This window comes from Triturus cristatus, chromosome 3_2 (genome assembly GCF_964204655.1).
Source record: "Triturus cristatus chromosome 3_2, aTriCri1.1, whole genome shotgun sequence".
In the NCBI taxonomy this organism is placed as follows: Eukaryota; Metazoa; Chordata; class Amphibia; order Caudata; family Salamandridae; genus Triturus; species Triturus cristatus.
Window position 1 is genome coordinate 1,133,405,647 of NC_140584.1, and position 22,040 is coordinate 1,133,427,686.

At 45.1% G+C, this 22,040-nt stretch overlaps 1 protein-coding gene across 2 annotated transcripts in view; it reads left to right on the forward strand.

Annotated features, from left to right (window-relative positions):
- Nucleotides 1–22,040, forward strand: part of SGSM2 (small G protein signaling modulator 2) — a 1,127,811-nt gene that overhangs the window by 124,366 nt on the left and 981,405 nt on the right. The window lies entirely within an intron of this gene.

Sequence of the window (22,040 nt, forward strand, 5' to 3'; positions counted from 1 at the left end):
GAAGTGAGAATGGATTACCGTTTATATGTCAAAAAATGGCAAACTATTATACAATAGATAGCCAATTGTCTCCAAACAACTTACTTAAAAACTGAAGAATAAGGCTCTTCAAGCGAGATGGCTTATAGCTTGATAGTCATGTTGGTGAAATACCTCCTAGATATACCTAACGGCTGTCCCTAAAATAAAGTAACAACAATATAAATATATATATATGGCGTGAATGGTTCCATTATGAATGCTCTTAAATATGGGGTAAACAATCGAATAATGAGTAAGGTCCCTGGATATATTCTGTACCTTAGTCTTTTATAATGAGTTCCTCACAGGGCTCCTGCCGGATAACGGTAGTCCATAATTCACCTCAGGAAATGCCATAATAGCAGCGCCGAGGTATATGCACCGTATTTAAGCCAGCAGATTTGCGCGCCAAACGGTAGGTAATTAGGTGATTAAAAGACGGACAGCGAATCCAATGGTGGGCGCCATCTTTGAGAGGAAAGTAGTCCAAATCTTAGAGATAAATAGCGGACTATTATCAGTCTGGACATGTGTATTACGTTTAGAGCCATCTTAAGTGTAGAAACTAGTATTATAGACACGTATTTAAGCCTGCAAGATTACGCGCCAAACCGTAACTGAATAGGTGATTAAAAGACGGACAGCAAATCCAATGGTGGGCGCCATCTTTAAGCGGAAAGTAGTCCAAAACTAAAAAATAAATAACATAACTAACTTGCCTGCTCCCCAGGTGGCTCAGAGGCAACTAGGTTAAGAGTGAAGGGTAGGACTCTCCATGGTGGAAGGGTGAGGGTAATAGATTACTACTGCCCCCGTCCCAGACCATTGATAGTATTGCCCCATGAATTCTCTCTTGACCTGCCTTCCACTGCATTTAGATGGGAGCGGGCTGGGCCAGAGGAAGAGTAGCAGGCAGCACAATCCCGCTGCCTTCTTCTTGGCCCGGCGTGCTCACGAGACAAGGGCAGGTCAGTCGATTGACTGCTGTTTACCGCCCCTCTCTAGCCATACGGCAGCTGACTGCTAATTGAGTTGAAGCCTCAGGTGACATGAATGCATACTCGTAGACTAGACATAAGAGGCCAAGACAGTATTCAGTATTCCACTTCTGCCTCCTGGTCCAATACCAGGTCTACCCTCCCCCTCTTTCAGGGCCCGTAGTTTATTAATAAGGGCAGAGAGGGGTGGGCGGGCCAGGAATAGAACACAGACTTAGGTACTACTTAAAGTTTGCACAGGGCAACATGGTGAAGTGGAGGGCACTGGAGTAGCTCATCCGTTAAGAATAGTAAAAAGAGGTGGGAGGTGACATAAAGCATATTTTTCATTGAGGTTCAGAATATAATATCCCCAATTTTAAAGTGTCTTTTTAAACAGCTATTTATGTCAACTAAATGATAACTTAGAGCTCCCGAATAAAAGAAACATGCTTTCTACCCATCATGAGTTTCACTTGCTAGTAGATGGTGCTTTAATCAAGGCCATATTGGATTATGCCTATGCCACATACCATCAGCAACACAGACATCAAAATGACACCTTCAAGTGAGCTTTGTGGCTAACTCCAGCACACTGACTAATATTTTAGCCTTATCCATCCTCATTGATAAAGCTTCTTCTACGGTGCTCTTTTGCTGCTTTGTGAATTTCAAAGCTGCTTTCAATCACGTGCCAAGGGAGGCTCTATGGGCTAAACTAACAAAATGGGGAATTCCGTCTGTGAGAAGTTGGCCTGGTATATGCTGTCCACTAATTATAGGGGGCACCTTGCACCAGTCCAAACAACCCCTTATTGATGATAGGTTAAAGACAACCTTTATCTTTATTGAAAGCTATCCTAGTTGTAGCTATGGAGAGCAGCCTTCAGGCTAAGTCTTGAAGGAATGTAAAGAAGCTTGTTTTACCAGTCTATAATCTCTTGAATGGCTAAATGAAAGGCAACCACACGAGGTATATATATAAAATATACATATTTATTTCTAAACACACCCTATTAGTCTCTTTATGAGGCTAGAGGTCAAAACACATAAGTTACACTTCAATTTTTACAGTAAAATAGCACAAATACACGTTAGGCTCTAGGGGTGAGCCAAACCATATACTAAAATAGTGGTATAAGAACCACGACTTAACTAAACACAAGGCCTAGAGCCTGTAGAATTACTGGGACCCCAAGGAACCACCACCCAAGGTAGTGACACAGGGGACCCACGGGGGCAGTGTGCAGTGTGAGAACACAGCCGCGAGCTCCGGTTAGCTTCTATGGGGAAAGTCGCGGTTAGATTTTTAAAGATTAGGGACACTTAGAGATGAGCTAGGACCAAACCCTTTTGGACTTAGGAAGTCCTAGGGTCAACACCCACGAGAGCACTGGAGTACTCGAGTTACCGCACCCAGGGAAGCCGGGTGCATAGGTGTCAAATGGTGTCAGGTTGCGTCGTTGATTTCAATGGGAGCTGGGGAAGAAGTGTTGCTGCCGGGAAGATGCAAAGTGTCCGAAGAGATCCCAGTCTGGATTGAAGTTGAGAAGAACCAGAAAGCAGAGGGGACAGAGTCTGGGTCACTAGCCAGTGACCAGGGGCACGATAGGCGACTGTCCACCGATGTCGGGTGGTTCAGGTGAAGAAGGTGAAGCTTGACTCTTCAGCCATGAGGGCCAGGAGGTGTCGAGGATGACCAGGAGCTGGATTTGAGCTGTCCCACAAAGGTTGTCGAGTGCTGCAGCATCGGTGCCCGGATTGGACACAACAAGCGTTGGCAACAGCAACCCACGCAGAAAGGAGAAAGATGCTATGGTACAGACCAGCAAGGTCTGAGGGACTCGCCACGCAGTGGGGAGTGAGTGCACGTCTGGAGCAAACAGGGAAGCTCAAGGACAATCAAAGTGGCCTTCACAGGGACTCACAGGCCGACGGACCAGGGATTGCGAAGGAGCCTCGAGCTGAAATGCAAGAAGCGGGCTCACAGAACACTCGTGGAGTGTAGGCCCACAATCTTCAGTGCAGATGGTGCTCGGGGTGTGGGCTACAGGTAACCCAAAGCACAACTTTGAGAGACATCGGGAAGTCCATGCTCTTGCAAATGTGCACGGTGACCAGGAGTTCCGGTTCCACGTTACTCACGAGGGCTGCGGGTCTCAGCTTTGCTGGGGACTCGGGTCGGCCTCTGAGAAGTCTGGAAATCCTCTTCCTGGGCTGCAGATACTTCGGAGACCGGTGGGAGCTTCAGAGATGCAGACTGGCAATTGCTTTGTTGCTGCCTGCCAAGCAGGGGAGTCACTCCTTGACCCCAAGGGAGATTTCTTCAGTCCTCTAATCTTCAGTAGAGCGTCGAAGTTCCAGGATTCAGTTTCAAAGTTTCGTCCAGGGGTTCCTTACTTATACCTAAGAAAAGGGTTGGACGAACTCAGGGGACCCACCTATGGGAGGGCTTGGAAAGAGGGGTCGCGACACCCATTTCCTTTGTCCAGTTTTGCGCCAGAGCAGGGGCTGGAAGCCCCTGAACCGGTTTGAGCTGGACTATGCACAGGGACACCAAATGTGCCCACAGTGCAGGACTTCAAAGCGCTCTGAGATTGCTCCCACCCAGCCCCAATACACATCAGCCTGTCTGGGAGGTGGTTGCACCTCCCTGTGACAGGAAACCTATTGTCCAGGCCTCCCCTGCCGGAGTTTCGGTCAGCAGCAGGAGGCCAGACCCGTGTCTGTGGCTGCAGCATCCATTTTGTGATGCCAGGGCTCTGTTAAGTTGGTACTGGGTATACCGGTGCTGTCATGTCTCTCCCTCTAGATGGGTGGGATCATACTCGCACACCAGTTACTGGTGTGGGGGTATGATTCCAAGGTGTTTGACACCAAACACAACATGTTTCCGTGCAGCCAGTCCAAAGTTAGCATTTACCGTTTGGTTATAATGCACTTAAGAGTATATGGTCAGGCTGCACCACTGACAACCCCGGAGAAGAGATTCTGAAGGCTGCAGAGGGGCTCAGCTCATGCCTGGGCACCCTCTCACATATAACCAAGCACCCTGCCTTCAGGATTGATAAGGCCTGCCACAGGGGTGACTGATTGGTTTCTATGTGCAGTGATAGGCGAGGTACAGTGAACCTATACCTCAGTAAGGGGTGCATGCACCACCTTACCCAGGCTGCAGTAGCAGACCTGTGGTGTCATTTTGGAGGGCTTCCTAGGGGTGGCATAATACATGCTTCAGCCCCTGGTAGGCCTCTGGGGTACCTTTGCCCTGGGTACATAGTATACCATATACTAGGGACTTATAAGGGCACCTCAGAATCCAATCTGTTGCGTACCTAAGGTACTAGGAATCCATTTGTAAGGGAAAGCAGATAGGCTGGGGAACTGAATAGCAGGTTCCCAGCCCAACTAAGTCACAAACCATCAAAACACCAGGAAAAAAGTGGGGGCAACCATGTAGTCAGATTCCACCTTCCTACACCGTCCAATTTACTGAATCCAATCATCCAGCTCTATACTAACACTTGGATTCAAGTGAAGATAGGCTCTGGTTCACACCTATCCAGAAAAAAACCAACGTCCAGGGGGGTAAAACAGGGATGTGTGTTAGCCTCACTGCTTTTTAACCTGTTTTTATCTGACCTTTCAGCAGAATTAGATGCAATAAATATCCACGTTCTGAAGATTGGTAGAACGCAGCTCAGCAATCTCCTATATGCTGATGATCTCGCTCTCTTCAGTCGTACGCGAGTTGGACTACAGCACCTGCTGAATACATTATGAACAACTTAGAGGTTAATCTGAAGAAAAGTCAAGTAGTCATATTTGGCAGGAAGTGTGATCGAGGTGGCGGCTTGTCGTACAACAACCTTCAAATTTTGATGGGTAAAACATAGAAATATATTGGGTTCTACATCGATTCAAGAGGCTCTTTATTAAAACATCATGGTCAAATCGCCATGAAAGCCCTGGCACTTCAAGTCAGTCTCTCCAAACTTGCTAAAAAAGTGACTGGACCTTGCTTAGCGTCAATGCTTGAGGTAATGCGGGCCAAGATAGGTCTCACCTTGTCATACGGTTATGAGATCTCTTTGGGCAAGCTTAGTATTGCACTCAACTGACATGTCACTGAAATCTACAAAAAGGTGCTGCGCCTATCAAAAACCTCGTCCGCTGCCTAAATTCGCCTGGAGTTCGGTCCTGTAAATTATTCTTTACAAAGTGTGGGGGTCTTTCTTAACCTGTGCAACAAGTTGAGGCAGGCTAGCGCTGGCTCACTTGAGTCCCTGTTATGGACTGACATCCGCATCAGTAACCCCGGTGGGTCACACAATCAATTTTTAATGAATGCCTATCAGCAAGTGAATTGTGGGCTCTCAACCCACGTAAAGAAGCCTTTAAAGTAAGCACCAAGAAGCAAACTCAAGTGTGCTCCAGTTTGTCCGACAGAGAGATTTTAGATAAACGAAAGCAAGCATGGGCAGTGATTTAATCTTATCAGTTGGCCACACCTTTGCCTCTCCTTGCTTGCACATATTCTATACATTTAAAACAGAGATTTTTGGCACTTAGGCTGGGTGAGTGGCATTTTTAAAAACATATTGCTACCCGGCATCCTACCTCAGGCGAGGTGGTGTGTAGGGGCTGTGTACAATCTGGTGCATGTGGTATGCCTCTGCCCAGCACTGTTGAGACTTGCTTAGATCAAAACTGAGGCCTGAGTGGAACAAACTTGGAGTCCGGACCTGCAAACAGAGTATCATTGCGGCCTTGAATCCAGAGAACACGGCTCTAAACATTAGGTTTACAATCTTTATCCATCAGGCATATCGCAAGTTTAAGCAACCCATTAGTAACAATAAAATCACTGGAAAATAAGGTAACCGCCACAGGTTCTCAGAATAAAAATAAAAAGTAGATACTGCTTTAATTCGTAAAGCTAGCATCCTCCAATTAAAGTTAATTACAAGGAACCACGCTAAAAAGGCCCAATAGATAACCCTGGACTGATCTCTGCTTCTGATCACCACCATTCTACCTGCATCAATGATTTGTCCTGCACGGTGCCATTTGGAATCTCCTGCGGTGGCAACATGCTGTTCATTTTTTATTTGCTTAGAGGTTTTCTTACCACTTTGCAGTTATCCAACTTTCTGGTCTTGACGGACTGAACATTTACGTACTTTAGAATAACTTTGCTCCAGTTCTCATAATATGGCTACCTCACTTTAGAAGGGACTTTTCTCCAAGTATATATTTTAATATATAAATGTTATACTTTTTGCCTGGGATAGGAGCAACGAAGCGTAAATTGTTCAATTGCTGTTTCTTGATTACTGTAATGACCTTACATATCAAACAATCGGCCATCAGTGGTTGCCTCCACTGAGCTCTATCTTAATTACAATAGCACTCCGAATAGGATGTCTTTTTTAAACTTCTACCGTATGCTCGGTGTTGGAGATCATGTTCTGCTTATTTGCACATGGGTCCTATTACTTTTTGATTTCAATCTGCTCTTGCACTGTGATCGTTATCCTTTTAAAAGGTTGGAAGACGCAGTTCGTAGTTCTTGTTTTTTTCTTATTTAATACTTGTAAGGTTAGTCTAGATAACCCATATAAGAGAGAGACCCTGTATTAAGTAAGGATTGTCCTTTTAGGTTGATTACTCTCTGCTCTCAGACAATTATGGCTAATGCGACTAGTAATTCGAATTTTATATAAAATGTTTAACCATGCAGCCACGTATAATTTGTAGTAAAATTATTTATTGTTGTTTTGTTATGTATTGTATGCTGCTTTTAAGATCCTGGAGATGAAATAAAGCTTACTCCGTCCCCGTTTGACACCTTCAGTGACTCCCTGTGGAAGCCCATCAAATTTATAATACTAGCTGAGACTAAGTCCAAGGCTCAATCGAGACACTGAGAAGACCATGGGACAGGCTCTGACACACACTGGTGCCAAATTCAGAAGTATGTGGGAGGGGCTTCATCTTAAGACCCCCTCTCCTTCCAGAAACCAATGAAGGATTTCTGCCCCGTTCCCCTGACGATAGACCCTCTTACTCTTACCCTCTTACTCTCAACTCTGATTGATACTAGCCTCAATTAATCTCGCTGTATCGTCTGAGCATTTATGTGGCAAAGAGCAGAGATAATTTACTTCATAAAAGGCTCACTATAGGCCTCTTAAATAAAATAATATATAGAGGGTGCTTGCACTCTTTAGGAGAAGGGTGACCAGTGCTTCACTTGTGCCACTGGTTGCAGCTGGTGGGCACCAGCACTCATTTTTGGTGACCCCGACTTATTTTCCATCATCACATACAAGCCAACAGACCCTACTCAGCAGGAGATTGTCCATTTTTTAAGCCAAAATAGCTTTATTTTAGCTGTCTCCCACCTAAAATTGCCTCTGCTTCAGTATAAGTGAAAGTTGTGTTTTTTAAATCCAAAATCTCTCACTTTCCAGTTTCTAAATGTTGGCATGTATATCCACAGACTGTGACCCGGAACAAGAAAGAGAAAGGCAGAAAATGGGCAAGTAAGGGGGGAAAGAAATCTAGGTAAGAGATTCTGAGGAAGAAGGCACGGATGAAAAAAGAACCCACAAGAAATAGATACAGAAAAAGGAAGCGATGGAAATAGAGGCGCGAGGGGGGCCCAATACCAGGCACATTGGTATCCAACAACCCAGGCGTCCGGCAGCACCGGTGGCCGGCTCCTAAGGAAAGCTTGTGGCCTCTGCATGTATTTATTTATTTACAAATGAAACACTGTCGGGAATGTGGCAGTGTTATGTGGTAAAATGTTACTTGGTTTTGCCACAAAGAGAATGGCTGGGTGCCTTTCTGTATGTGGCAGGCACAGGTGTATGCAGCTGCCTCCTCGTTCTTTACCCACTGGACATCCTGGTTCCAGACCTGGACTGTTCTGTTACAAAACATGACAATTTGGCGAGTTAATATAATTGATTTAACAGAATCACCAGGCCGCCGCTCCCAGATCACATTGGGCTGCTACCTCGACGAAGGAATTTCATCTAGGTGCAATGAACTTAAAATGACGTTGTAATTCTAAGCTTTTTCTTTCATTCATTGAAGCCAGGAAACTGCTTTCTTCCATACTATGCCAGTAACCTCTGCCTGCATCGTGTTTTGGGGATCAGCTCCCTCGAAGAGCGCTTCAGGTCAAAGGATTAGATTAATGTGAAGGAAGTTTATTTCCTGGTCAAACATCTCTGCCATGAAGGTCAACGCCTGCAGACCAACCCCTTGTACCCAACAGGGCTCCTGCGGGTTTATCTCAGGGCTTCCTGGCAGTGAGCGGTGCGAGAGAACAGCTTCCTTCTGTCTCCTCTCCCCCCACCCTCCTTCAGCCAGTCTCCATGACAACCGGCTCCAGGGATGCGCTAACTGTTCTGATCAGCCGCGGAAGTCGCGTTTATTGGCTAAAAGCTGCCCATGGTCTGGGCCCATGAGAGGGATAACCCGTCCTAATGATGATGGCGCCCCCTGTCTAAGCACGTGCTCTCTGACGCACGCACGCACGCGGGGGAGGGGGATCCTCTTACCTCAGGGCCATCCCTTCTTCACAGGGCCAAGCTGAGCCCCGGGCTGCGGCCTGCAGCCTGCAGTCAGACAAGGAAAACTTGAAACGTGTTCCATTTTTTGCTCAGAAGTTGTGTTCTATGGCTGGGGAGGGTGCGGACAGCAGGGACAGGATTTTTTGCCCCCTGTCAGACAGTAAACCGAGCTTACAGAAGTCAAATAAGCATTAGTAGTGTTAATAGTTTTGACTTTTGTGTATTGAAAAGGTGTTCGCCACTTGAGTAGCGCACAGACTACGTGGCTCCTAGCCAGTAGACGTGCATGCTTGTTTCCTGCACACACGGCTTCTTGCACTGTTGTTCCACATGCATATTTCGCTTGCACGTGCACACAAAAAACAGGCACAGCACTAGCAGCAGTAATTTTTAATCCCACACAACAAACATATCGGCAGCACTGCAGTGCAAGCTTCCCATGCAGATATATCTGCACGGACCGCACCAGCTTTGCAAGCTTCTCTCGCACACCTGGAACCTGTATAGTGCAAGCAGCAGCCATGTACGGTTTCCCTCGCTCAGTACAAGTGCAGCCCACGCGCCAGTAGTGATGTCTTCCGTTGCACACGTCGCACACATAAAACAAGCACTGGACGCCAGCCATGAACGCATCAGTTGATCCGTGAACAGATGGTGAAAACAGCCACTTCCCCTCGTCCACACAGGCCTGTAAAACATGAGTATAAGCACCTCCCACCACAAACACACAGAGCAGGGGGTGTGGAGTGGGGAGCAGGGGGTGTGGAGTGGGGAGCACAAGTAGTGTAGTGCAGTGGGCAGGGCGCAGACAAACTGGCCACATATTCAACCGGGCATTTCCCCCTGGGGGCTGGTGCCATAGGGAACCGATTCTGAAGGTCGAGGGCTCTCTCTCTCTTTCTCCCTCCCTTCCTCCCTCCTTTTCTCCCTCCCTCCTGGTTCCCAGCCTGACCATGGCTGCAGAGTTGCACTAACCACACCTGTAGTGCCCCTGGGTGGTGGCTAGGGGCGCAACTCGACCCGAAACTTGGGAGGGGGGGGGGAGTTTGGGGGCTAACACTCCCAGCCAGGGCTGGCTCTAGCACTGGTCGCACACAGTGCAACCGTCTTTTTTGGCGCCCCCTCCCTCATTTCCTTCTTCTCCATAAATCCCCTCACTACCACTCACCAACAATGCACCTCATCTCTCTATAGCACCTTTCAGATAAACATTTCATTTTTTTATAGCGCTACTCATAGTTTACTCACACTCAGTCCGTTCTGTGATCTGCATGGTACACTTTCTTTGTAGCAGGCACATTAACCTTCTGCGCTGTGTGGGTGGCAGGAGTGAAAAAACAACGAGAGTCCACTCTTAATTCCCAAAAAAGTGCTATCCTTACAAAAAGTGACTAAACCCAGGAGAAATACTCGTTTTTTCACATGGGAGAGACGACGTGTTCTAAAATAACCCTCACCCACCAAAAGGTCCCTTGGTGGCATGCTTCATCATCATCTTCCCACCATGCTGAGGGACGGGGCGTGCTACGGCGTAGGGAGACGTGGGAGCACTTATTAGTAAAGTGGTTTTATGTGTTTGATGTGAGAGTGGAAGGGTCAGGAATTAAGTGAGTTAAAAAATACCTGGCTGCGTGGAAAACTAAACATTAATATTCCCTATAGCTGGTATTAATAAAAGTGGGGAAATGGAGGAAAAAGTGCTATAATGGGCAGTTTCCTCACGGGTCTACATGTTTCGAAGCCTAACCCCTAAGCTTCTTCAGGACCTAGGATGTTGATCCCTTCTACCACTCTGACTGTTACCTAGCGTGGTCAGCCTGATCAATCTCAAAGGCTACTATGCATCTAGGTCAAAATACATTCATCCAATACCTACTTGGTATTCTCCTTAAAAACGATACTTAGGTTGCCTAATTAGGGCCCCCTGAGCTTCAACACGGGACGGGAGAAGCGCTTGTAGTGAAACATTCGTCAAAGCTGCTCTCTCACCCAAAACACTGCCTGCCTGTGGCTCCGATGAACATTAGATTAGGCAATCTAAGTTGTAACCTCCCATGAGGACTACCCCTGTTACATGTGACTTTACGCAGTATGTTTTATTTTCAGTTTCTGAGCACTCTTTTCTTAATTACTTTTTCATTGTAGCTGGAGTTGCGCACAACAGCTACACACATCCACAAGAGCCCTCTCTTCCAACTGCCTTCTCCTCCCTCCTGCTCGTTATTTTCTATTTTGTATTTCCTTCGCCTGTTTTTCTTTTCTATTTATTTCCTTTTGTAGCATTCTTGGTATGCCGCACTTCAGCTTCACACGTTTAAAGCTAAAGTGTGCTGCGAATGCTACAAAAGTAAATAAATAGATAAAAATGTGGGCAGTCGCTGCCTTTCTCTTCTATTTGTTTACTTTGGTAGCATTCGCGGCACGCCGCGCTTTAGCTTCACGTCTAAAGCTAAAGCAGAGCGTGCCGAGAATGCTACAAAAGTAAAAAAATAGAAAAGAAAGACGTGCAGCCACCTTTACATTGCTGCAGGCTGTGCACCTTTTACGTCAGCTTTACCTTTGAACATGGTGGCTGCCTGCCGTTCTTTTCTATTTGTTTACATTTCTAGCTTTCGCGGCACAACCCTCTTTAGCGTTAAACATATGAAGTTAAAGAGTGGCGTGTCGCAAATGCTACAAAACCACAAAAATCCTAATTTAAAACATTTAATATTCTCTGACTTCATAACAATCAAGCAAATAAAATATATTTCGAAGTAGTACAATAATATCCTCCAAGATAGGCGCTAATTATTTTGATGCTTTAAGGCTAAATTATGACGCTCATATAAGCACGTCCTTTATCAATTTCAAGTGTTCGTAATAGTACTTCCGGTCCAGATACTTGCCCTATGCCCCCGCATCTTACGTTCCTTCCTTTCCGGTAGCTATTCAACAAGAACCAGCAGAACTAATGTCTGCAGTTAAAATCCGTTGTAATCCTCTGCATTCCTCGGTTCAAATTCCTTTGTTGTGTCTGTATGTGGGTCATGAACTCTCTAGGCTGCAGGTAAACCTAGATATTGCGACAGTCAGTAGCCGAACAACCTGTATAAGATGTCATTTTGTTGTTGGCGAAAGCCTTTTCTGGTGCTGTATAGGTTAAGGCACACCGGAGAGTAGCCCCTCGTCATCTTGTTTGTTCATCCTCTATCCCAGCGTGCTCTCTGTTCAGCCACTATTAAGTCAAGTCAAAGGCACGGTTGTTTGATCAGTAACTCTTTCCTTTCGTCTCGACCAGAGTCGCTGCAAGCGCCATGAGACTCTTCGGAGTGATATGTTCTGCGCTATAAAAGTGCCTTTGACTTGACTTGTTTGTTCATCCTCTATCCCAGCGTGCTCTCTGTTTAGCCACTATGTGAACGCGCTGTCTCCGATCTCTTCAACCACTAGCTCAGTGTGCTCTGTTTGTGCATCATATTCAGTCACTTTCTCCACGTGCGCTATTCATGTGCTTTATTCCACATTATCTCAATGTGCTGATCAACAAGCGCTACCAGCTCTGTTGCTCTCTTCTAATATTTTTTATTTGTCAGACTGCACCACTAGCTAAGCGTTTTCTATTCCGATATTTCAGCTAGCTTCTTTTATTTCACACATATACAATATTTATTTTTTCCCTGCAAATAACGCAATGTTTGAATAGCTATTTTATTGCTGACTCCTTCATCAGTGTATGTTTCTGCTGTAACCTCTTATGACTTTCTCGGGAAAGGAGCTGAATCTGGAGGAAGACATATGCATTGGCTTTATTACTAAGTTTGTTGGTGATTAGCTTGGGTGAAGGATTTGTTTTAACATGTACTTTATTGGTTTCAGTTGCCACTAACACATACATTTATTTAAACCACTTTGCCAGACCATTGCAAATAGGCCATGGATGATATCATGTCCAGTGTACATTACATTGGTTGGCAAAAGTACAACAGCAGGCATTTATCCATCTGCAGATGTATGTTCCTATTGGATGCATATAAAGGATAAAAAAGTACATTCATAACTAACAAGCGCAACCAGCCTCTCCCTCCCTGCCTCCCACCCTAAATTAGCGTGAGTGGTCTGGTAGGTTTGTAGTGTACATTTTAGAAGGGGGGCACAGGCTCCTAGATTGTTGGTGTGGTGGTATGCGCCCCAATGCGTGGAAGTCAAATGAGAAGTCATCATTCCGCAATCTCTCTAGATGTCGGAGGTATAGGTCGGAGTTGCTCCAGCAGGTGAGCCACTTCATCGAGATAGGGTTCTTACGAAGCCCTCTGCACTCCTCGCGTTTCAGGCTTTCGCCTTCTGCAGTGGCCCAGCGTATAACTTTCCCTCCCCAAACCCCTTCTCTTCGTGCTTTACGGGATTTCCAATGCTGTGTTAGCTAATAATAGGGAGAGGTCGGTAAAGCGGCGCAGTACTCTTAGCTGCTCGTGGGAGTGGGAACAGTCCCAGGATACAAGATTCAATTGACAGCCAGGAGGGATTCTCCAATAAGTGTGATAGGCCTTCCGTAACTTCTCTCCAAAAACCCTCCAGAGTGGGGCCTGACCATATCATATGAAGCAAGTCAGCGTCAGGTGTGTGGCAACGGGGGCACCCCGAAGTGGCAGAAGGGTACATTGCATGCACCCTGCGTGGCGATAAATATGCTCTGTGTAAGATTGAAAGCTGTATGAACTTGAACCTGTTTTGGGTGCTCGAGAATAGTGACCCATTCTGTCAGTCAGGACTCTCGCTATACCAGTTTCCCATTTTGGCTTTAAAGGAAGCAGCGGGATTGAGATGTTCCTCAAGCCTCTATACAGCCATCTTACAATATGGCTCCCGTGTCCCATTTTGTGAAGTGCATGAAGTCGTTCAAGTGTGGGGGGCTCTCGGTTCTCCACTGCTCAGTGTTGCCAGAGATAGTGTAGTATACTAGCATGGATTAAAAACAATGTATTGGGTGCTCCACTGGTATGCATGAACTCTGCGTGTGGCATAAGGGTTCCGTCTACGAACAGGGATCCTATCGTAGTGACCCCAGCATTCTCCCAGGGGGCCAGTCTGTGGGCCGTTAAAATCCCCTGTGGCGTTGGTAGTCCACAAAGCGGAGTGTTCTGGGCGTATGGGGTTGGCGTGTTAGTTTACTTTAGGGCCGTCTTCCAGTAGTGTATAGCGGTGTGGAGCAGTAGAGGGCTTGCTCTTAATTTCACTGAATCTGGGCAGAGTAGAGCTTGAAGTTTTCCTAGCCGCAGATGTGTGGGTGTGTATCCGATTTTGAACAAATTGTGACCCGCTAGCCAGTATGCCAACCACTGAAGCTGCCCAACTATACAACACGCTTTAAAGTCCTGACCCCCATACCACCCTTGGTCGCTGGTAATTGTAGTTTAGAGAGGTTAATCCGATTGCGACCCTTTCTCCAAATCAAGCCTATGAATAAGGAGCCTACGAGTTTTAATACCCTGGCAAGGACCACTATTGGTATAACAATATCGGCAACATTACCATCTTGGCCACTGCCAGTCGTCCCGCCGTGGATAATGGTAATTTAACCCAGAAGGCCACTTGTAATTTTCAGGAGTTAATCGTGCAAACTAAGTTCCCTTCTAGTGCATCCTGTGTGTCTCTATAAATCTGGATGCCCAAGTATCTCAAAATGACCCTAAGTCGCATTGTGCCAAATTGTAAAGCAGGCAAATTGTATGAATTGTAGAAGAAGTATGCACATGATTTGGAGGCATTTGACAGTAGTCCTGAGATGGACCAAATCGGGTAAGTAGAGTGGCCAGTGTATGTATGTCTTGACGTAGATCTCTGCGATACAATAGCATATCATCAATTTACAGGGACACCGAGTGAGTAACGGGCCCACTGGTATTCCGAATGTTCTCATCGCTTGGTGGATTGCCAGTACAAACAAAAGTGGCGATAGGGGACAGTCTTGGCGCATCCCTCTAAATATCTGGTATGACGGGGAGATGTTTTGACCAGTTTTTGCTCTGGCTGTGGGCATTGTGTAGAACAACTCTACCCAGTGGCAATATTCAGGAGGGATCCCGTACTGTGTCAATATTACAAACATTTAGTCCCAGCCCAGGGTGTAAAAAGCTGTAGAATATCTAATGACAGACAGGCGGCATATGGGAATTGGTCTCAGGCTGAGTCAATTAAGCTGAAGAGGCAGCGTATATTGAAGGAAGTGTTTTGACGTGGTATAAAGCCACTTTGTTATCTTATGGTATTTATAACGCGCACAGCTACTCAATAGAGTGTCCCGGCGCAAGCCCAAGAGTTACACAGAAAAGAGGAGGCAAAGGAAAAGGAAGGTTTTCAGTTTCTTCCTAAAATGGATAGAGTTCCGAAGGATGCGCAAGTCAACAGGGAGGGAGTTCCAGGTCATAGCTGCCAAATAGGCCAAGGAACTGCCACCCTTTCTTTTCAAACGGAATCTCGGAATAGTGGCCAAAAACATGTTGGAAGAGCGCAAAAGCCTACTAGGAGTATAGAATGTAAAACATTTCCTAAGATAGGAGGGACCATACTCATAAAGCGCAGCATGAGCTGTTACCAGAGCCTTGAAGGTGATCGTAGCTTTAACTGGTAACCAATGTAGTTTGCGTAAATGTTGCTTAACACTGGTACGTTTGGGGAGGTCGGAAAGCAGACATGCAGCAGCATTTTGGACCACTTGAAGTCTTTCCATAAGATAGCCAGAGAGGCCCACATGTAAGACATTCACATAGTCAATGCGGGAAGTGACAAGAGCTCGGATGACCGTTTCTATTTCTGCAAGGGGCAACAGGGGTAGAATTTGAGCAGTTTCAAGATACCGAAACAGGTGCCCATCAGTTTGCTGATTTGGTTGCGAAAACTGAGTTTCTCATCAAATGTGTCAGCTCGTGGAGCAAGGGAAGAAGACGGGAGGCCAGTATTTTACTAACGATCTTGTACTCTGTATTTAGGATTGATAAAGACCTATAGGAGGAGAGTTCAATGGGCGGTTTATCGGGTTTTAATACCAAGGTCACTATTGCTTCCCTGACCGTGGGAGGCAAGACTCTCTCTGCTAGGGACGTTACATATAGTTGTAACAGCTTTGATACTAGTTGTGACACAAGTGTAGAGTAGAATTCTATGAGAAGCCCATCCGAGCCCAGTACTTTGTTGCGAGTTAGTGCCTAAATGGCTCCACGAATCTCTGCTTTTATGGTGGGGGACACCAGGCCTTTAACATCATTATCAGAGTGCACGGGAAGGGGTATCACCGCTAGCTTGGGTGATGGATTGCCCCTTCTGCTTTAGTGAGCTTGGCCTTCTCTTAACGTGCTGGCTGGTGTGGCTAAGGACACATACGGTATCACTCTACTGTTGCTGAAGGTACCAAGGTCTGTTCCCTCTGAACTCTGCTGTCTGCACAAGCTTGACTAGCACAACTGCCCTGAGTGCAAATATGTATTTTTAGTGAACAGACTACTCTGGTGGCCCAAGTTTGAGAACTAGCAGAGCAATCACTTGTTTGTTGTCCATAGCAGTCACTGAAGCTACTAGAATCTAGATTAGATCCTGTCACACCCAAGGACTTCTCTGATCTTGTCAGTAACTTCCCCATTCTAAATCCTCTAGGCAGTGCTGCAGCTGTGTCTCTGGTCACAGTGGTAATTCCTCATTCTTAGTCTTCTAGGCAGTGCTGCTGGCTGCTTCTCTGGTCTCATTGGTAATTTCTCATTCTAAGTCCTGCAGACAGTGCTGCTAACTGTTTCTCTGGTCCCATTGGTAATTCCACATTCTAAGTCCTCTAGACAGTGCTGCGATCTGCTTCTCTGGTCTCATTAGTAATTCCACATTCTGAGTCCTCTAGGCAGTGTTGCAGTTTTTTGTGCCTCAGTTCATACATCCATTACATTCCAAACCAAAACACATAGATAAAAGGCATTGTCATTTACAGTGCCAATAGCTCTAACTCTGACAAATGCGAGGCCTATTACATTGCAAATGCTTGTTTGGATGTGCATTGGGGCTAACTCTAGGGGAGCAGGCAAAGAGAAGGTACAAACAGCTAAAGGGAGCTTTGGTCACCGTATTGAAGTGGATTTGCTTTACTGACTGTTGCAGGGCAAGGTTTCGCGACTACTTGAAGCTTCTGCCTATTTTCAAACTCGAGCGAATGTGAAGCAGCAGCAATTCTTGAGCCTTTCCATCATGTGATACGTAAGCCATTTACAGATTACTTGGCTCTGCCATTCCTACACCTGATTTCTACATGTACAAATGTGCATTGAACACAATCAAAATAGAATGTAACTATGGCATTGAAGTGAAGTCCTCAGAAGAGTGTTAAGACTATCCCTGTATTCAGCGCGCTGTTGCTCAAACTTCAATGCGTGTATCTGCTGTCCTGAGCAGACAGCGGTTAGAGTCATGAAGGCACTCTCATTTGATCCAGACATGCTGTGTCATCAAATGGCTAGAGCGTATGTCCAGCCCTGAGTACTGGAGGCAGCCATCTTGAGAGGAAGTCCATGAAAAATCTGCCCCTGGGGCCCCACTGTCATTCAGTGGCACTCTTCATCTACAGTGGCACTTATTTCTTTCCATGTACTCAGCCATAGGAAATAGCCCTCCACCAGCTGGTCTAATGGGCATTGATTTTGATTGCTCTGCTGTGTCACCACAAAAAAATCAGAAAGAAATTTAAAAAGCATTTTGTCCACTACTGCTCAGCAACTCTAATTGTTGATAGCTACCAAAGCATCAGAAAAGACCTGGTGCCTGCTGAGCTACTTTTTATGTGAGTAACATTTATGCAGGGCTTCACATCTTCCAAGAAGCTTACCCAATTCCCTTATAAACGAGCAGTCCCAGGGGAAAACGGTTGTTTCTAAAATGTCTATCAATGATAGTGGTATTTTTTTCTATTAACATACAAGACAATGTCAAAATCATGTGCCTGGCAAAACAAAGTCCTGAAAGCCTTCAGACTTGCTCTACCTCAAGAGACCTTCATTAGGCTGAAGCCTATCAGAAAGCACAGATGTCTGGTTTGCTAAAAAAAACTTGGGGACATCCAGAAAGATGCCCTGGGAATGCAATCCATCTGTTGCTTACCTTGGCTGTGGTTTGTAACTCGCAGTTTCTGGCTTTCTATTTGTTGGCTTTATTTGCTTTAGTATGTCCAGCTTCAGTTTGTCCCTCCCGTTTCCCAAACCATGTTTACTGTATTCCTGAACAAACTTGCTTTCTGCAAACAGTCCTTTAAATCTTGTTCTTATCTTGTTGTGCATTCAAAGACAGTTTCCAAATGTCAAGCCCTCTCTTCCAAGGGAACTTGGTGTTTACTTTTCTTTCTCTGACTTCAGAGAGAGAGAGAATTTATGTGACAATCCTGCTGAGTATATAAATCAAGGGGAGGGAGAAAGAAGGAGTTGCGACCCACAAGACCTCCACCTAAACCAACTCTGGAAACAACCCTAAGCCTTTGGAGTAATATACCAGTAACTGGCCATTATCCATGTGGCACGTGTTCCGTCTGTCACCTCACTACGGCAACAAAAACCCTGCAACTCTTACCAGACTTAAAATGGACAATCCGAGCACATACCAACTGCAATACTACCCATGTGATCTACATGATCACATGTCCTTGTGAATTACGCTACATCGGAATGACCTGTCGAAAAGCAAAACAACGACTCTGCGAACACAGGAGCAATGTGAAATGCAAAAAGAGCACCACAAAAATGAGTAGCCACTATCTGGAAAAAGGCCACACAGTTAACCATCTCCAGGGGGTCATCCTAGAAGCTCTAACTGTTAAAAATCACAACGCAGAAAAAACGTCTTTTTGAAAAAGAACAAAGATGGGTCCACCGGCTTCGCACCCATATACAGGGACTTAATGATAATATACCTTGGTTAAGCATCAACAAATGACAACCACTATGCACCAATTGAACATTGATTATATCAAAGCAGAAGAATGAACGCCTCAACCAAGATGAGATAGATCGGAACTATTCTCTCAATTATGACCAAGAATAAAAACACACCATATAATAATACTTGAGAGCGAACTCACATTATGACACCATCACTTCACTAACGATTTCGAATACATCCCCGAAAGAACTGCAGCACCACTCTCTATTATGAATCTGACTATATCCCTATAGAGAAATTGAGCGTGCAGCATGACAAAATCTCTACAAGGTTCGAGGCGTGCGCTGCAATAATTACAACTTTATTGAGACAGCAGATGAACAATAAGCAGATGCAGACTCGAGCAATCGCCCGATGTATCATATTTTTCCTTATCTTTTTCTGTTAAGCAACATACTTTTCTTGCATTGATGTGTAAATCTTATAACAACTCCAAACAACGTTAAACGAAAAAACCAGAATCAGGCTCCAAATTCCCTCTGCGTTTCCTTTTTTGCACATGTGACGACCCTGCCCCTTTAAAAAGCTGACCCGGTACTATCAGCAGATATACCGGGGAAAGAGAGGCAGCGGCAGAACAAGTCGACAACACCCATGCGCAAGGTAGCGGCAGAGGCGGACTCGAGCAGACCATCGAAGGAACGTAATGTATTCAATTCACCTTAAATTCTTTCCTTTCCCTTTTTCCCAAGAGCGAGGTGTAGCCTCCTACCCCCGAAGGTTTTCCTCAACTAGAGAAAACAAGGTACATAGTTATTTATTCCTTCATTGCTGCACATTACGGTGACCAACTAAACTAACATGCCTTGAATATTCTGCGCGTGCTCGCGACCTCAAGCAAATCAGCATATATTTATTTAATTTGAGGCGTTTAACATCGTTTTTTGTGAATAATTATTCTGATTATCATACGAACTCCTTGTCAAATCTTCACTCTAATGACACTGTTTCTCTTGTTACCTCTTGCACAAATTTGAAGTTCGTATACTGATTATTGACAAGCTTCAAGTAACACGCCTTTTTAACGATCTGTAAAAGACACAGGATAGTTTGGCTCACCATTCTGCTCCTAGTTTTTTCTCTGTTACTTTGAGCTACTTGTTTCTCTACCATGTATGACATTGATGCTTTGTACTCGATAACCCAATTATCGTGTACCGCGTTCCCTAGTTCAACGGGATATGTTTTCTCACTACTGAAGAATGGCGATGAGTCTATGTGTTTGTGTCTTAGTTTTTAATGTTTTGGTTCTTCTTACCTGCATACCCCCACCTTTTTGAAATACAAAAAGAGGGCCATTCTTTGCCATTAACAAATGTCAATTTTTGTCTTTCTATCCATTGACATTATATTTCAGTTGAAGTATTGTCATTTTCAAGTTGCAAAACAACGGCTGATGCTCTAAATTTTGAACTTAGTAACAGCATGGATTATGACTGAAATCAGTCTTTTTATCTTTTCTTTCCACCACTTTCTAATAGGTTCAAAACGAACTTTTTCGTGTTGGTTGGACTATTCACTCCACCCTCCCCAAGGAGTCCTATGAATATTTAGATTCCTCCACTATCACACTTGGTCCTGAAGAAAGCCCACCTGACCCTTAGGGGCGCTAGATAGGGCTGAAACATGTCGACCACCTTTTTTTGAATACTTTCACTAAGTGCAACAGACCCTAAAGTGTCTAACTCTGCACATAAATCATTTTTTAACCAAACCCGAACCCAGTCCTATTAAAAAAAAAATTTTGACTGGTTTTACGAGTTTTTTAACCTACACTCACTGGGATGCCTTTATCACACACCTTTTATGATCACTACTGAAAAAACCAGAGGCAAGAACCTCCGGGTGGAGGAAGCACACAGTAACCCAATGATGATGCTGTCACGTTGTTAAGCAAAGCGGATAATCGAACATACCGCTATAACACCACCTTGCAGAAAACGTGCTTGAGGGTTTCTTAACAGTTTATTAACTGTTGATGCTTACTTTGGTTCTTTCAGGACCAGTGATCCACTCTCATTTGATATTTCACCAATCCTGCTGAGTATCCATGTAAGAGGAAAGGGTGTAGGATATTTTTATTTGTAGCACACATAAAAAATGAACTGTGCTGATGTTTCAGAATATATCACAATTATTACAATTGACTCACTTATTTTTGTAATTCTGAAGTGTGGTGGAAACAAATATTTGAATATGACACAAACACATCAATACACTCAGTGATGACATTTGCACACATTATCATTTATGTGCAGCATATTTTGGAGCAAATGTAATGGCTATTTCAATTGAAAATGTGCTGTCTAATGGTAGTGAGCTACCACCCCATGCATACTCCATAGTAAGCCACTCCACTCCTCTCTATGCCCTTCCACTCTATGCCACGTCACTCTATTCTATGCGACTCCACTCAACTCTATGACATGGCACTCCACTCTTTGTCCCTACACTCTAATACACTCTATGACACGCCACTCCAATCCATGCCACTCACTCAACAGAACATTCCACTCCACTCTATGCTTCTCCGTCCACACCACTTAGCCCACTCCACTCTACCCCACACCAATCTCTCCTACTCTACTCCACTCCAATTTACCCCAATCTACCCCACCACACTTCACTTTGCTACAATCTACACCAATCTACTCCACTCCAATCTATCACACTCTACCCAATATATCCCACTCCACTCCAATCTACCCCACTCTACCCCATCCACTCCACTATGATACAAACTACCCCACTCCACACCAATCTATCCCTCTCTACTCGATCTAACTGAATCAACCCCACACCACTCCAATCTACCAAACTCCACTCAAATCTAGCCGACTCTGCTCCACTCTACCCCACTCCAATTCACTCCAATCTTCCACACTTCATTCCATCCCACTCCAGTGTACCCCACTCCAAACCATTCCACTCCAATCTACCCCACTCCACTCCAATCTACCACAGCCCAGTTTACCCCACTCCATTCAAATTTACTCTACTCCAAACTCCACTGTAATCTATTGTTGCTCAAATATGATTTTACCCGAAATAAATGAAAGGATAAGAGGTGTTTGGCAAAACAGGAACAAGTTGGTTTAATTAAACCCAGCGGCCTAGAGAGTATCGACAATGGCACGTCTGAAGACAGTCTCACAGTACAGAAGTTTGGGCTGCACATATACACATTTGGTGGGTACAACAAAACACTTTGACATTCCTTGAAAGGCATCAGAGTCATAAATAACAATTTTGGTCATCTGATAAGGGACACAGATTGCTCTCGACCTCGGGGAGAACTAGTGTGGGCCAGTGTGTATATATCCAGATGTCTAGTGTGGGGAGCGCGTGATCACCTTGTGCGGTGTGCATGGCGTGTCTTGGTTGGCTGAGTGTCCCTGTCTACATGTGGCATCTAGGTTTGGGGTATTTTTGGGGAATGCGCCCTCTGGCCAAAGGTCTTTTATTGGGGCCAATTTCCTCGGACCTTGTGGTGCAACTGTCTATCCGTAGG